This window comes from Hemicordylus capensis, chromosome 4, assembly GCF_027244095.1.
Source record: "Hemicordylus capensis ecotype Gifberg chromosome 4, rHemCap1.1.pri, whole genome shotgun sequence".
Classification (NCBI taxonomy): domain Eukaryota; kingdom Metazoa; phylum Chordata; class Lepidosauria; order Squamata; family Cordylidae; genus Hemicordylus; species Hemicordylus capensis.
The window spans coordinates 107,671,860-107,688,604 of record NC_069660.1 but is presented as its reverse complement, the minus strand read 5'-3'; the positions used below and the strand labels follow the sequence as shown (position 1 = coordinate 107,688,604).

The 16,745-nt window shown below is 46.3% G+C and overlaps 1 long non-coding RNA gene across 2 annotated transcripts in view; it reads right to left on the bottom strand.

The window, feature by feature from the left end:
- The window catches only part of LOC128322579 (uncharacterized), a 31,407-nt gene that overhangs the window by 7,607 nt on the left and 7,055 nt on the right, over positions 1-16,745 (bottom strand). The window contains exon 2 of one of the 2 annotated variants that reach the window (XR_008305786.1): positions 14,614-14,858. This is a non-coding gene — a long non-coding RNA (uncharacterized LOC128322579). The remainder of the gene's footprint in view (positions 1-14,613; positions 14,859-16,745) is intronic. The other variant, XR_008305787.1, reaches the window with a different exon arrangement.

The window sequence follows — 16,745 nt, the reverse complement described above, 5'->3', positions numbered from 1 at the left end:
ATGAATTTCTCCCCCCACCGCCACTTTCTAATGAAGAGGAACACAGGAACATAGGAAGATGCCATATACTGAGTCAGTATATTGTATATTGTATTGACCAGTATTGGTCCATCTAGCTCAGTATTGTCTACACAGACTGGCAGTGGCTTCTCCAAGGTTGCAGGCAGGAATCTCTCTCAGCACCATCTTGGAGATGCCAATGAGGGAACTTGGAACCTTCTACTCTGCCCAGAGCGGCTCCATCCCCTGAAGGGAATACCTTACAGTGCTCACCAAGTCTCCCATTCATATGCAACCAGGGCAGACCCTGCTTAGCTAAGGGGACAAGTCATGCTTGCTACCACAAGGAAGGAAGAAGAGTTGCCCAACTACCTGCCACTGTCAAATAGCCCTACTAGCCAAGGTAAAACGATGCCATCCCCAAGGAGAGGGCCCATGACACTCACATGCCGAGGGTCACCTCAGACCTGGAGGCTGGAACCAGCCCTGACTCAACAGTATGAGAGCTCTTGTGCTGCCCTCAGAGCTAAAAGCAAAACTCGTGTCTGGTGGTACCCAAGGACAGTGTTTAAAACAACACATGTATGAAAGGTACCTGGTTCTTGGCACCTGAGGCCGAACATTATATGTAGTGCATGGTTCAGTGCTGGTTTCAGGATTCTGAGAACTTGGGCAATGAACCTTCTATGGGTTCCTATAACCTGGCAGAATGTGCACCCTGGGAGTTCGGGCGCTTATGCTGTCCTCAACTGTTCTGGATGGCTCACACAAGGTGAAAATGGCAGTGCTGTTGAGAGAATGGACTCACTTGGTCCTGAGGCCCCCGAAAATGTCAAACCCTGATAAGCAATGGAGAAAATTATGGCCCAACTGGGATGAGAAAAACCATTCCCACTGGGGCAAGCAGATATTTGAAACCACATGGTGAGGGGAAGCAGCTTTGAAAGTGCTTTGGAATGAGGAAAAAGTAGGCATAGAAAAGTGTCATACCTCACACTTCTCTGTTTCTAATCATACCACCAGAAGCAGCGTTTCTGGCTGTTCAGCTGCTGTTACATGAATTTTGCATGTATTGTGTCGTATGAAAAAATGCATGAAAGGCGCTGCTGTAAACATAGTATTACAGGTTTTTGCTCAGTAGGAAGCTACATAAAGCTCCTGTTGTTAGTAATATGTAATAGCAATAATAAGCCAACTAAAACCCATGCCTGTATCTGCTTCTGTCAGGTGATAACAATCAGCAAAGGTTGTCAATAGCACCAAACAAGCTAAATGCATGGCACAGATGGTGGAAAGAAGCTAGCAGGAGTGGGTGGACAAAAGCTGCACACAAATGACAGCCTTTCCAGAGAAATAAAGTTAATAGGAGAGAAGCATTTTGCCACCCCCTTATTGTCTCTGGCCAGTTTTGCAGGTTCCTGTGGTGCTTCAGACCAGAGATGACAGTGGACAAAAGAAATGAATGTGTACCACAGACAACAATGCCTCTGTGATACCATACCACCTCCAGCTGTTGCATGTCTCCAGGCACGAGGAGGGACTTCTAGCCCTACCTCTGCAAAAGAGTGATGGTCTGAAGCTGTTTATATCATCATCACAGAGAGTCCCCTCGGAGGATTACTCAAGGTGTGGTGACTACAAGTTCAAATACAACAAATATTTATATACCACTCTTCAACAAAAGTTTCCAAAGTGGTTTACATAGATATAAATAAATAAATAAATAAATAAATAAATAAATAAATAAATAAATAAATAAATAAATAAAATGGCTCCTGGCCCTGTCCCCAAAGGTCTCGCAATCTAAAAAAGAAACATAAGGTAGACACCAGCAACAGCCACTGGAGGGATGCTGTGCTGGGGATGGCTAGGGCCAGTTGCTTTCCCCTGCGAAATAAGAATCACTACTTTTAAAAAAGTGTCTCTTTGCTCAGTTTGCAGGGGGCTGAGTAGGGCTAGCTAGCTGGCAGACAACAATCCTCACCAGTTCACAAATGAATATGTGAGCGGTGGGTACTACTTCGTTTATGAAGTCGCCTCATTCTGTTCTGATCCATTTTCATAGCTCACTGATTACCAGCTCATCCAAGAATTGTTTACTTAAGTGGAATGCTGCGTGACAGTAGCAGAAACCTGGGTATATGAAGTGCCTGTTATGAGAAACATAGTTGGTTAGAATCCCATTGCCAAATAATTGACTGGTTCGGAGCACAGATGAATTTAAGCCACCATATCCCCCTCTCTTATCTCCCCTTCATATCTCATATTTCCTCTTCTAATCTCTGTTCCCTGTTTCCTTTTCCCCTTTCCTCAAGCCTCCTTCTCCTTCGCTACCCTTCCCCGCGATTCCTGTTTTTCATATAGTTGCCGACTCTGCACCCTTTCTTCAACCATCTTGCTTCTGCACTCTGTGCCTCCCCTTCCTCTTGGGGATCCCTTTCCAAACCTTTGCCTGCCCACAAAACTGTAGGGTCTTTATGAACTTTTAGTTCTTGCCAGCCAAATTGATAATTAATGTTTGCGTCACCAAAGATGGATTGCAAACATTCATACATTGGTGTTCCCCAAGCACCTGGAATGTTCATGAGCATACCATGCCATGCCATGAAAGCAACTCTGCCAAAGGTGTCAGAGCCTTTACTGCCATAGATACAAGAAAACATAAATTTTGGTTTTGTACCAATGTAACAGTGGTGGTTTGCTCCAAAAGTACCTTGGAATTGTGATCTAGGGTGTGTGCTGACAATTCTGTGATTGAGCTCCTTAGTCCCTAATTAAGAGCTTAAGAACAGCCCTGCTGGATCAGGCCCAAAGCCTATCTAGTCCAGCATCCTGTTTCACACAGTGGCCCACCAGATGCCTCTGGGGAGCTCACAGGCAAGAGGTATGTGCTTGCTCCTGCTGTTGCTCTCCTGCAACTGGTATTGAGAGGCATCGAGCCTCTGAGGCTGGAGGTGGCCCACAGCCACCAGACTAGTAGCCATTGATAGACCTGTACTCCATGAATTTGTCTAAGCCCCTTTTAAAGCCAACCAAGCTGGTGGCCATCACCACATCCAATGGCAAGGAATTCCATAGATTAATTATGCACTGTGTGAAAAAGTACTTCCTCTTGTTGGTCCTAAATTTCCTGACCATCAGTTTCATGGGATGACCCCTGGTTCTAGTGTTGTGAGAGAGGGGAAAAATTTCTCTCTGTCTACCCTCTCCATTCCATGCATAATTTTATACATCTTGATCATGTCTCCCCTCAGCCTCTTTTCCAAGGTAGAGCCCCAGGTGCTTTCGCCTAGCCTTATAAGGAAGGTGTTCCAGGCCCCTGATCATTTTGGTTGCCCTCTTCTGCACCTTTTCTAGTTCTACAATATACTTCTTCAGATATGTTGACCAAAGTTGTACATAGTACTCCAGATGTGGTCGCACCATAGATTTCTATAAGGGCATTATAATATTCGCAGTTTTATTTTCAATCCCCTTCCTAATGACTCCTAGCCTGGAATTATCTTTTTCACAGCTGCCGCACACTGAGTCAACACTTTTAACGAGCTGTCCACCACTACTCCAAGATCTCTCTCCTGGTCAGTCACCGACAGCTCATATCCCATCAGTGTATATGTGAAGTTGGGGTTCTTTGCCCCAATATGCATCACTTTACACTTGCTTACATTGAACCATATTTTCCATTTTGTCGCCCACTCCCCTAGTTTTGAAAGAGCTTTTTGCAGCTCCTCACCTCCTCTGTTGTGGATTTCACTACCCTAAATAGTTTAGTATCATCTGCAAATTTGCAGAGAGCCAGGATAACGTAGTGGTTAGAGTGCTGGACTAGGAACGAGAAGACCCGAGTTTGAATCCCCATTCAACCATGAAACTCACTGGGTGACTCTGGGCCAGTCATGTAACTCTCAGCCCTACCTACCTCACAGGGTTGTTGTGAGGATAAAAATAAGCATGTACACTGCTCTGAGCTCCTCGGAGAAAGAGCAGGATATAAATCTGAAAAAATGGAATGGAATTTGGCCACTTGGCTGCTTACCCCAACTTCTTGATCATTTATGAATAAGTTAAAGAGCACTGTTCCCAGAACCTATCCCTGGGGGACCCCACTTCCTACTTCCCTCCATTGTGAAAACTGTCCATTTATTCCTACCCTCTGTTTCCTGCAGAGGCGCTCTTACCCCCAGACCTTGGGGCCCTGGCCCGTGGCCAACAAGGTCTGGGGAGGGCCTCCTGCTGCCAACCCGCACTCCCCACAGCTGCCTCACCGTGAGGCCAAACTGCTGATTTTTTCAATAATTCTAGCTGCTGGGGTGGGTGGGTGGGTGGTGAGCTGAGCAGGCCTCCCTGGCCTCTCCCCATGGTGGTGGTGATGGTGGTGGTAGTGGGTGGAGTGGGAGCGGCTGCCAGGCCTGACCATCCCACCCAGTGGCCCCTGAAAATTGCATGGCGCTCCAGCACGCCTGCACAGTTATAACAGAGCATCACATCGCTCATTCATTTGGGCAGGACTATGTGTGCTATCTGAGCAAACACTGAGCTCCAGGTTTTCCTTTGGAAAGGAATTCTATTAAATTGATGCCAATTAAGAGGCAGGACTGTCAACCTTTTTTATGACCTACCATGATTTTACTGTACTATGAAACAATTGCACAGTATGTGGGCTTCCTGGTGTCTTCAGAGCTGTTTTACACCAATGGAAATATAGTTTACTTCATAGGAAATAGGCAAACAGTTGTGATTTATGTTGATGTAAGTAAAGCTGTATTCAATCCCGGATAAGGTATGGGCATTTTTGCCTTACGTGCTTGTAAAATGATTGGGATCCATCATCTGGTTGTAAACTAGACTATAGAAGTTTAAAACTCAAATTCCTTTGGGAATTTGAGCCTTCCCCACCACCCCCACCACATCCTGCTGCGTTTCATATTTATGTTTTGAAATGGAATGCAAAACTGTTAAAAAAAAAAAAACCCACCAAGAAAATTTATATTCACATATATGGTAGAGAAATGAACATGTTGGGTGGGATCCAGCCACTTCTGAATGATATATGCACAGCCACTCAACTCAGGCATGAGAGTGAAAGGCCACAGGATACCCCCAGGCAACTCATGAGAAGGACCATTGCGGCGTGCAGGGGTGGGGAGATAAATGCACAGACAAATCTGAAATGATTCCAGGTGGCAAAACATCCATTTCTCTCACTCACATTTCCCTCACAAGAGGGTCAGTCCATGGGTGCTCTAAATAGATCAAGGTAGCTGTGTGCAGGCAAGCCATGGGGAAAGGTACCCCAGATACTGCTTTCCTTGTCTTGGGGACTGCAGACAAGCTGCTGTGAAACCATGCCCCCTGCCAACCTCCCCATGTGCACCACATTGCCATTGCCACAGTGGATTTCAAATCAGTCTGCATGGACTGCTTTTCTGGGTCACCCCTCACAACATCTTCCCTGGTTATGGTGGGGCAGACCCGACCCCCCACCCCAGCATCCTTCACACTCCATCTGCATATCCCATACTAGCAAGTGTGGCTTTTCCCCTCCTCTCCTGTAATGAAAGGAAGATTCCATCATCACCCCCAGGCCCCCAAAGCACAGATATTTCATGCTTGTGTGTTGCTTTCAGGGTGTGGGGCTACTTGCAGGGCGGGGGCAGCTGGCTGTGATTGGCCTCAGAGGCTGATAAGCAGGGAGGGGCTCCTGCAACTAGAGTTTGGCGGGCCATGGTTTGGCGAACATTTGCAGCACAATTTGGAGTTCCAACCCGAACCTCAGCCACATTTACCTCCAGTTAGCCATTATGTTTGAATGCAGCCCAAGTGTGAGTGTCTTTATGCTTGCTGATAGCACCAGACTGGCTCTCCAGCATCAGCGTGGTGTAGTGGTTAGAGGGCTGGACTAGGACCGGGGAGACCCGAGTTCAAATCCCCATTCAGCCATGAGACTAGCTGGGTGACTCTGGGCCAGTCACTTCTCTCTCAGCCTAACCTACTTCACAGGGTTGTTGTGAGGAGAAACTCAAGTATGTAGTGCACTGCTCTGGGCTCCTTGGAGGAAGAACGGGATATAAATGTAAAAATAAATAAATTAATAATAATAATAATAATAATCTGTCTTCCAAGCCAGTGAGACTGTAATATGTGTGTTCTGGATGGAATGTCCTACAATTTCCCACTCCAGCAGCAGCCCTGGTAGCAGAGACAGAAGGAAAAACAAGTCAAAGTCCCAGTTGGACCTCTGATAAAGAGTGGGGCGAAACAAGTCAAAATCTCCTCTAGGTATGAGAGATCCTAGTGGGTGCCTTTGGTCAGGATAGTGAAAGGCCAAGGGCCCCCAGATGTCAGCATGTGGGCAACTGAACAGGACCTGGATGAGATGCCACATGCTAGGTCCTGGTCAATCTTCTGTTGACCTGCTGCCTGCTCCCCCAAGACAGGGATCTGCTACGTTGTGACTTACATTCAGGCTCCACTACTGAACAGGGTCATGTGATTAGCATGGAAGTGGCTGGCTGCTGCAAGTGGGTGCAGGCTGGCTGGAAGTGCTGGTGAAGGTGGAGAGGTGAGAAAAGTTCCAGTCTCTGGGGAAAGCATCTGACTGATTCTTTTTTCTACTTTACCACTGTGATTAAGGGTGAGCTTTCTCAGCCCCATTGTTTCCCTGGTCAATGCCAACCCTAAACCAGTTCGCACAATCACCAGTCAGCACATACGCTGAAGGCGGGGCCATGCTGAGAACGCAGCCACCATGACATCACTGAAGGACATTCTGTCATGCTGCTGGGCTGTCCTTTACTTGTATGAGTTTAAACAGGGTTTTGTAGTCTATGTAGAGGACCGAGTCTGATAATCACCCCTCTCACACGAGTAAAGGACATCTCAAGAGTGTGATGGGACATCCTTCAATGTTGTCAGGGCAGGCACATTATCAGCATGTCCCCACCTTCATTGTGTGTGCTGGCCCCCTGTGCCGGTCCCTGTGCTCTTCTCTGTCAGTGACAGTCCTATGGCACTTCTTCCAGCAAAGGGCCATTTTGAGAGACTTTGTCAGGGTCACCTTGTCTGATCTGCCATGGGCTTCAGAGGGTTCCATGAGTGTGTACAGTGCTGGTTTACCGTGCAGAGTCTTGTAGTGATCTCTTTTGGCCACTAACTCTGCAAGGTAGGTTAAGAAAGGCACTGTAGGATAAGGAAGCCGTATGGAATGTAGCCAGCCTCAGTTTTAGGCAACATCCCTGTGGAGCTACTGACTTTGCTCAGTAATCAGGACCTGCTGCATTTGACTGGACTCAATGGAGGGGAAAGGGTGAGTTCCCATGCTATGTGTACATACTGGCAGTGTGTATGCAGACAGACACTAAGGGGGCATTCTCTGTGCCTGTCTGTCTGTGCAAACACTGCCTTTATGCACATACTCCCTCCAGTACACAAACCTTCACATGTGCTTCACGTTCCTTCACTGGAATAGGCACACCTTATCTGATTTCATTGAATTAATACTGGGTGACATTTTGAGTACAATTCAGACACATCACAAGCAGAACACGCACAGGCATTCCACCTGTGATGTGACTGAATTGTACTAAAAATGTCACCCACTATTGATTCAAAGAATTCAGACAAAGTGTGTCTATTCCAGTTGCTGCTAATAGTAGCAAGAATTAGCTAAAAAGATAAGGTGCCCTAGTTTTTTTCTAAAAGCAACAGATCATCAAATGCACCTCTGCTTTCAATCCAGTCTACCAAATTATCACCAACAAGAGTCAAAAAGGTGTCCTGTGAGTCTCCAATAAGCAAAGAAATATTTAAGTAGCAAGAGATGCTATTTCAGTTCTTGATATATCCAAGCACCCCTGCTGTGTTGCTGCTTCTCTGAGCTCCTACAGTATCTAGGTGTTCAGGTGTCATTTGTGATTAGAGAAAAATTACGTATCTCAGAATTCCTCTGACATCAACAGAATTTTAATTGACAATGGTGTTGTATCAAGTCTTATGGCAGAATAGTAAGGAAGAGTGTCTGTTTTGACCTTTGAAACTTTGCACTCTTTGCCAGCTAGGCATTTTTAAAAATACAGTAGGTGTTATGCCTTGTGTTTTCTTTTATTTTTCAAAGTTGGATTAAATGTAATTTTAATGAACTCAATCAGACAGAGACATTCTTTCATAAATCTTAGCCATTCTAGTATATTAAAGAAGGACAAATTGCTTTATTATTTTGGAAATAAGTATCTCCAGCCCTTTTGGGCACATTGCATTTTATTGGTTCAAAGCCCCATGTGTTGGAAGAAATTCATGCTCATCTTGTTGCTGAGGTTCATTTTGTTCTTCCTCGAATCAAGACCTCACTCACATTTGGTCTGCTGATTTACTGAGCTTTGTTTCACCTGACTAAATCAAAACCAAATGATTTTGTATGAAGCGCTATCTGCTTCCCAAAGCCTTCAGCAGAGGAGCTTGCATCTAGTTTGGGATCACCAAACCTCTCTACCATATATGTGGCCCAGACAAATTGTAAAGAGACTGTCCCAATTCTATATTGTTCCCTGCAAGAATTTTGAGGTATTGTTATTTGTATAGTTGGCTGCATCCCCAGTATCTGCCTGTCTTATGCTTATTTTAATGTTGTCGTGGATCCATATGATCTCAGGGCTGATTCTCATTTTGCATTTTGTACCTGGGTGTGAAAGTCCAAGTACAAAATATACACACCTCTTCTCAAGACTGAGGAGCATATACATGTAATATTGGTGCGCATGATGTTTAAAGACTTAAAAAAGCAGAGACCCCCTTACTTGTTTTTCAATTTTGATTATTTTTTTGAAGGCACACATCATTTTTTTAAAAAACATGTGGAACCTTCAGACTTCAGTAGAGATAGAAACATTGGACTTACCGTGAAGGGTTCTTTCTCCTCTGAAGTAGGAGGTCACAGCTCACAAAGGGTTAACTTCCACTCCTTGCTCCTGATAGACAGGAAACCTCAGGTGTTTTTCAAGTAGCTGAATTCCGTCCCCCTTCTCCCAGCATGCTCAGGTGTGATTCCCCAGTTCCAACTGTCGCGTTTCATGATTTGGCTGCAGAACTCCACAGTATTGATGATTTGGCTGCGGAACTCCACAGTGTTGTGGAACTAGAGGTTAGCACGCAAAGGGAGTAGGATAGAGGATGGAGGCCTTGAGATATTAATCAAGGTAGAAACGGAGGTTGTTCCAAGGTTAGCATCGGAACAATTAGTCCAGAAGGTTGGCTCAGAGAAGCATGGCCTGACACCACACTAGTCCCTGATCCACGGGTGGGCCGCGTGACCTCCTACTTCAGAGGAGAAAGAACCCTTCACGGTAGGTCCAATGTTTCTTTCTCCCTCGAAGTAGGAGGTCACGGCTCACAAAGGGACTTACCAGAGCAGTTACAAGTTATGGGGGGGGGAGGGGATCAGTTCTGTACCACTCGCTGGAGCACCGTCCCCCAATTTTGTAGTGCTTGAGAAAGGGAGAAATGGTGGGAGTGGAAATTTCCACTGGGTCCCCCTGCTGCTATAGTAGCTGCGCCTGAGGCGGGGCTGGAGAGCGGGGGAAGGCGGGATGGCTGGCTATTGCTGGCTATTGCTAAGTGACGACAAGGAGGGGAGCCGGGCTTTCAAAAGCGGACTTTTTTTTAATCCTAAAAGCAGAGGGTGAGCAGTCTGCAGAGGGTGAGCGGTCTGTATGTGCTTCTCTCGGGAGGACCGCCATGTGTCCTTTCTCCCTCGTGTCCTTTCCCTGCCTCTCTTCCGCCAGCCACGCCACCTCGTCTCCCCTTCGTGTTGCCCTTCCCGCCCCCTTCGCGCGCTCTCTGGCTTGTCTGCCTTCTTGGGTTGGAAACCCAATTTTCTTTTAATTACATTTAAAAAGTGGGGCAGTGATTCATGAAGGTATTCAGTGAGCGCGCAAAGCATTACTGTGAGCTTTGCAGCGCTTTCCAGAGGAGCAGTGGGGAAGGGGCGGCAGGGAGATATCCTGCACCCCAATTACACTATGAATTACGGGGGCCACATCGGAAAGCGGTGGGAGGGGTAAGTAAACCCTCCCGCCGCTCTTAAAGCGACCCCCCAGCCCAGTGCCGGACCGCAGTGTGGCGGTTCCGTGCACACCCCTACCCAGGTGCAGTAATGCATTGGATGGCTGGAGCTGGCTCTTGGTCCTGTCCACCAGACAACCGTGTGACTGGAGAATATCATCCAAGTAAACATGGGCCTGGTGTCCCATGCTATAGATAGGGAGTACGTAGCGCTGTCACCCCCACATGCCCAGTCCAGGGAGGATAAGAATGCCGTTCAGAGCAGAATCAGGCATAAGGCCATAGAATTGGCCAACTGGATAGATGGAGTTTGAGGATGGGGCTAGTGCCAGCAGTCTACACACAGTGGCCCAAGCTGCAGGTTTTAACCTAAGAGAAGATTGCACTGGAGATCCTCTGGGGACCTAGGAGCCCTGTGGATGTCCATGGCAGAACACAGGAAGGGGCCACCACTGCCCCCTCCCGCACAGCATGAGATGACGCCCTCAGCACCGCCCTGCATCCCTGCCGCCCAACACAGCACCGGTGGGGATTCAAACCGGCAACCCTCTGTCTGCCAGTCAAGCATTTACCTGCTGTGCCACCTGATAGCCTGTGAGTTTCCGCCGGCAATTTTCGGTGTCAAGGGACTTGCAAGGTTGGGGGAGTCCTAGGGAGGAACCACTTAGACCTCTCCTTTCTTTGTGATCCAGAGTGGGTGGACTCAGGGGCCAGCCCCACTCCCCACTGCTGACCCGCCAGCCACGTGCATCCTCAGGCCTCCCCGCTACTGCAGTGAATCATTGCAATCAGCCTGTATCTAAATTATCTCGCTTAATCATAGAGGGACTAACCAGGAGGGCAGGTGTCTAGATGGGAGGGGGAACCACCAAATAAATACAACGCTCTTCTCTGACAGAGGTTGCAGCACGGGAACAGGCAGCTCAGCATTAGAGGGCTCCATTATGGGAGCTGAAATCACGATCATCTCGACAGTGTGGGTGGTGGAGGGATCGGAGGCTGCTGGAATAAATAGCTCCACTCTACTCCCGCCGTAGGCAGTCCTCAGCATAATGGGCTCCATTGTGGGAGCTGAAATCACAATCACCTCCACCGGGTAGCTGGAACTCCACACACACCACTTGCCTGTCGAGAATCCGGACTTACCGCCTCATGCTGTTGTCCCTGTCTGGTAGCCTCTGTGGCCCGTCTGGCCCATGGGTCCATATTGTAGACGCAGCCTGGCTGCCCGCTCATTGACCGCTGAGAATGGTAACGCAACAAGATGCTCATTGAGCAGACGCCTCTGGTCCTCACGGGATCTGTTATGCACCAAGTCACTTGTGGTGTGGGTGAGGGGCCAGAGGCTTCGCCCAAACACCAGCTCCCCATGCTTGGGGAGGGGGTTGCCAACCCCAGGTCGAGGCCAACTAAGGTTCTCCAACCAGGATCTGTCATGCGCCAAGGTCACCTGTGGCATAGGTGAGAGGCCGGAGGCTTCGCCCAAATGCCAGCTCCCCATGTTTGGGGAGGGGGGTGCCAACCTCAGATCGATGCCAACTGGTGTTCTCCTCACAGCATCTGTTATGCGCCAGTTCACCTGTGACGTGGGTGAGAGGCTGGAGGCTTCGCCCAAATGCCAGCTCCCCTTGTTTGGGGAGGCGGCTGCCAACCCCAGACTGATGCCAACTAGGTTCTCCTCACAGCATGTTATGCACCAGGTCACCTGTGGCATGGGTGAGGGGCCAGAGGCTTCACCCAAACGCCAGCTCCCCTTGTTCAGGGAGAGGGTCACCAACCCCAGGTCGAGGTCATTCAGGTCCTCCCATGTTGGCGTTGTGCCCAAAGTCCACCTTGCTGGCAGACATTTATGCCTGCATCACCCCAGCTGGGCAGCATACCCGCATTTCAGAGGCCAGGCCAACCAAGGTGGCCAGAAGCGGGGATTAAATAGGAAGCAACCTTATATTGAGCCAAATAATTCTCCAGAATTTACTGGGGGATGCTGTCAGTGGCTGAGCCTGGGACCTTCTGCATGGAAGCAGATGCTCTTTCAGTCAGTTGCAGTCCTCTACCTCTCCTTTAGAGGAGGGAAGAGAGTTGGCTAAGGCAAACCAGGACAAACTCTGCTAGGCAAAGGGGAGATATTCGCCTTTGCTATCAAGAGACAGGCTCCTCCCCCAGCTATTTAGCTGAGGGTACTTCCTCCTCATTAAAGTGCTAGCCATGCTTAGAATTCATCTGGTAAATCCTATTGGTTGCCTCCTGAGAATTAGCATAGTAAACTAAGCAACCTAGATAAGTGCAGTACTTCCTCCTCTTTAATAGGAGGGGGGTTGCTAGATGCTTAGCACTGAGTCATGGTCAAAGGTTAACCTGAGACCTAGAGGATTAGCATAGCCACAGGGGTTGAGGCAGGGATCAAGATAAGGGGCCCCTCCAGGGGCTGCTGCCTGTTGGAAAGGACAGGGAGAAAACCAGCCCACTTTCCCCTGAGTGTAAACTTGAGAGGTAGTGAAAAAAACCCTTCATTAAGTGGCTGCTGCCACGGAATAGCAATGAGGACAATTTTAGGCTTGAGCCATTTAGACTTGAGCCAATTAGTCCTGTGCAGGAGGGAGGTGAGGCTGTAGCTGTGGTAGCAGGCAGGAGGAGACCTCACCTCACACTGATGCTCAGAGGCATTCTAAGGAGCAATTGAGACTCTCAGTTTGAGGAGTGAAAAAAGCAGTTAGGGTTCCTTGTTTCTTTCCCCCCACCCTTTCTTTGGGGGGGGTCTTTTCATTGGGGGGCAGGGGAATTGTGGTGTCACTGTTTAAGGGCCTTCTTTTGACCGGCCCCATGCTTTCTGTGGCAACATGCTAAGGTGTCCCCAGGTTGCTAGCTGCCCATGCCCAGTTGTAGAAAGGGGAAAGGCTCAACGGTAGAAGGATGAATGCAGATTATAATTTGGGCAGGAGCCCAGGTGTATGTCTGATCAGGAGCGAAGACAGGAAGGAACTGGGGAATCACACCTGAGCATGCTGGGAGAAGGGGGATGGACTTCTGCTACTTGAAAAACACCTGAGATTTAGGGAGAAACATGTATTTTGCAAATGTGGTATCTGTACCTGAATACTGTAGGAGAAGAATGGCAGTTCAACTCCTATTAGCAGAGTAAAGCCAGTTTGTGGAGAATTCAGCCACGCAAGAGGTCTGGAGACAGTTCTTTAAGTTTGAAAAACAACAAGGATGTATTTAGAAGTTACAAAAGAATAGGGAAGCTGAACCTAAGGCTGAAAGGGGTGAGATTTTAAAACAAATAGCCATCTCTGGAGAGACAAAATGGAGACTAACATTGGAAGAACAAAGAGTGGAGGAGTCCAGCACTATCATCCATGACCCTAACACTACCACCACCCCCAGTGGTTACTATGAGACATTGGAGCAGAGAGCTGATGCTGCTAGGGTCCTAGCTCCAGCAAATACAACATGTAAAGTGGTTAGAATTGGCCCTTAGTCCTATTGGGCGGTAGGGATATGATTGCTGTGCTTGTTCTATAATATGAAAACCACACTGGCTCTCCAGTGGCTATAAAGAAAATCCAAATCTGTATTGTAAATGTCAGCTAAATTGTTGGCAAATAATGGCCTGGATTTTGCTGGCAAAACAGTAAGCTCATGTGCTTCGCGAGTTATTTATTTTTGAACAGGAGTCCTGTGATGGAAAAGATCAGTTTGACAAGTGAAATGTGCTGGCAAAAATTATGCTCTAGCTGATTGGAAGAGAGAGTATTATCAATCAAAACAGCAGTGAGATTGGTCAAAGAATATGAAGTGGTGGATTTGGAAGACATCTGAAAAACATAAATGGGCACCAAACTGATGTTCCATATATGTTTACTTGCTGTTTGGTCCCACATATTCATATAACAGGACCAGAAGTGTTTCTGTAGAGTTTCTTTTTCAAGTTTCTTTTTAAAATAAGGAATCAAAAATTCAGTTCCCTCCACCCTGTGGCTTGTCCATGCATTAGCATGCATGTCTACTAGAATCAAAATACATTCATCTCTCACCTGATTTTACTTTTAGAGATACATTGAAACAACTAGCCCTATCAGGCATTATGTTGTATGTGCACTCAGGTATCTATACACATGTACATATTTTTATGTGAATGTATATGTGTTCTTTTAAAAGTGAACCTGGGTACAGACCCTCTCGAGTATGAATAGAACATGACCTGCTGCATGCATGTTGCTGTTGAACATAATCTGTTAATAACTGCCTGTGCGCACAGATCTGTATGTGCATACACAGTACACAGATCATACATGTGTTAAACACAATGTGTGAATACAGCTACTGACATCTGAAGAACTCTAATGCATGTGGATGGACTCTAACAGCAGTTTTAAAAGGCATATATTCAACTTCTCACCAAAAGGCCAAATAAGGACTCTCTTTTATCAGAAACAAGCTCCAGATAATAGAGACTGTTTCTAGTAAAGAATGACATATGAGAGATATTCTGTGTGTAATCTTCTAGAATGCAAACCCATTTCAGAAGCCCTTGAATTAACATTCATCAGGCCTTACCTGCTTGAATGCAGCTAAGTTCACTGTGCTGAAGTAATTTTGTCCCAGAGAAAAACTCTGTAGCTATTACAGAGTGGCCATCTGCATGTTATGAACGCCTTACCAAGAGCTGTCTGGTTAGTAGGGCTTGATGCCAAGAGATATGTGGTTCAGACTAGGACTATGCCCTCTGAGACGCTGTGTTCCCCTTGCCAGCAAACCTGGAAACAGGATCATTCAACACCAAATCTGAATCACAAAGATTCCTGTCAACAAACAAACAAACAGGCATTTATAATATATGAGACAAAATACAATAAGTGCTGAGACTTATTTCAAAGAAAAGGAAAACGTGACATGTGGGAATAAAAATTAGTGCAGATAATATTGTACTGCAGTGCTGCTACAATGTATTAGCATTTTTATTAGAGCTACTGATATCTTTTGGATTCTATTTTGGCACATTCTCAGGAGGTATGAACTCTTCATTTAATATAACGAGAAATTTACATGCAAGTGCTAATCTTTTATCTTTTACAACAATTACACATTGAAGAAAATATCTCCCAAACCTTGTCAGCTTGAGTGACATGTGAGCACCCCTCTCTAAGCATCTGTTACAGAAATTCTATTACCAAAAGTCTGTCACTCTTGGAAATTAAAACGAAAGTTGCAAGAGACCAAGAGAATCAAAATGTTATGATGCAGTTTTTTTAAGTGTCCCCCACCATTACAGAGAGCTCTATTTATTTATATACAAATATAAAATTATAAACAATGAGACACTGCTGTATGGTTTACAGAATTCACACATTTGCAATACTCTTTGGGAACAATGTGCCAAGTACTACATATTGCTCCAGTGGAAACTGGAATAAATTAGCATTGCATAGAAGCAATACTTGGTGCATTGCTTCAGGGCAACCCCAATTTCCCCCCTTAGTTTCTTGTTTCGGCAAACACCCTGTTTTTTAAAAAAGGATTAAAAAAACAAAAAAAACACCAAGGAATGCTGCTTCCCAATAATATTCTGTATGTAGTATTCTTATTAAAGTGTTAAATCAAATGTTACTTGATGTCCCCTAGTGGAGTTGGTTCAGCTATGCTATGGAGGTATTGCTAGGAAAGAAAAGAGTCACAGGATATAGCAGAATATATATCGTACCAGTATGCATATCGGCTATGCAGTATATTGTATGTGTACATGCAGCATACATATGGTACACATTTGCAAGTCAGGGTCTGTAATGCACTTCCAACCTACCTTACCATTAGCATCTAATACTGATTCATGTGATATCTCTTAGGAGTGGCCATTTCTATCAGTAAAGGTAAAAGTGCAGATCACTCAGATCATATAGGTACTTCCAACACCATCACCTCCAAAGCCACTGGAGTCACTGACATTTGCAAGAAATACCCAAATGATCCAGACTGACCCATAAAACAGGTGCTGTGATACCTCATGGATGCATTACAGGAAAGTGGATTTGCAACAGTCACCACGCTGTTGAGGTAATGTGGACATTGGACAGGAGCCCAACAAGTCCTTAAGAATACTGTAGCCTTGGGCATGAACCTCATACAAACATATTCAGCTCTAACAGAAGAGCTACAGGAGCTGAAGCAGCAAGGTAGATGGCTGGAGAGCAAATGGAGGAGGACTCGTCTTGAATTTCATGAGATAGCACGGAGCTCATTTGAAGGCCTATGCTGTGGCAATATGTGCAGCAAGGAAGCAATTTTATTCTGTGCATATTGCGTCGGCAAGTTCTCATCCAGCAGAGCTGCTCCAGATTGTTAGGGGTTTAACTCAAGCCCCTTCTGTTTCAAATCTGTTTCCGGAAACAGATTTGTCTCACTGTGACACGTTCAATTCAATTCAAAAGAATTCAATTGAATTCTTTGCAGATAAAATCTCTTGCATTTGAGCTGATCCAGACTCCAATATTTCTACAGGGCCAGTTAGGCCTTGCAATCCCTACTGTATTATTATTAGCAATCCCTCTTGCAATATTAGATTGGATCAGTTTCAGTTTGTGACTCCTGAGGATGTGGACAAGCTGCTTGGAGTGGTATGGCCATCTGTTCTTTGGATCCTTGCCCAACATGGCTTATTTCATCCTGCAGCTGGCCTAGTTGTTGGAACTGAC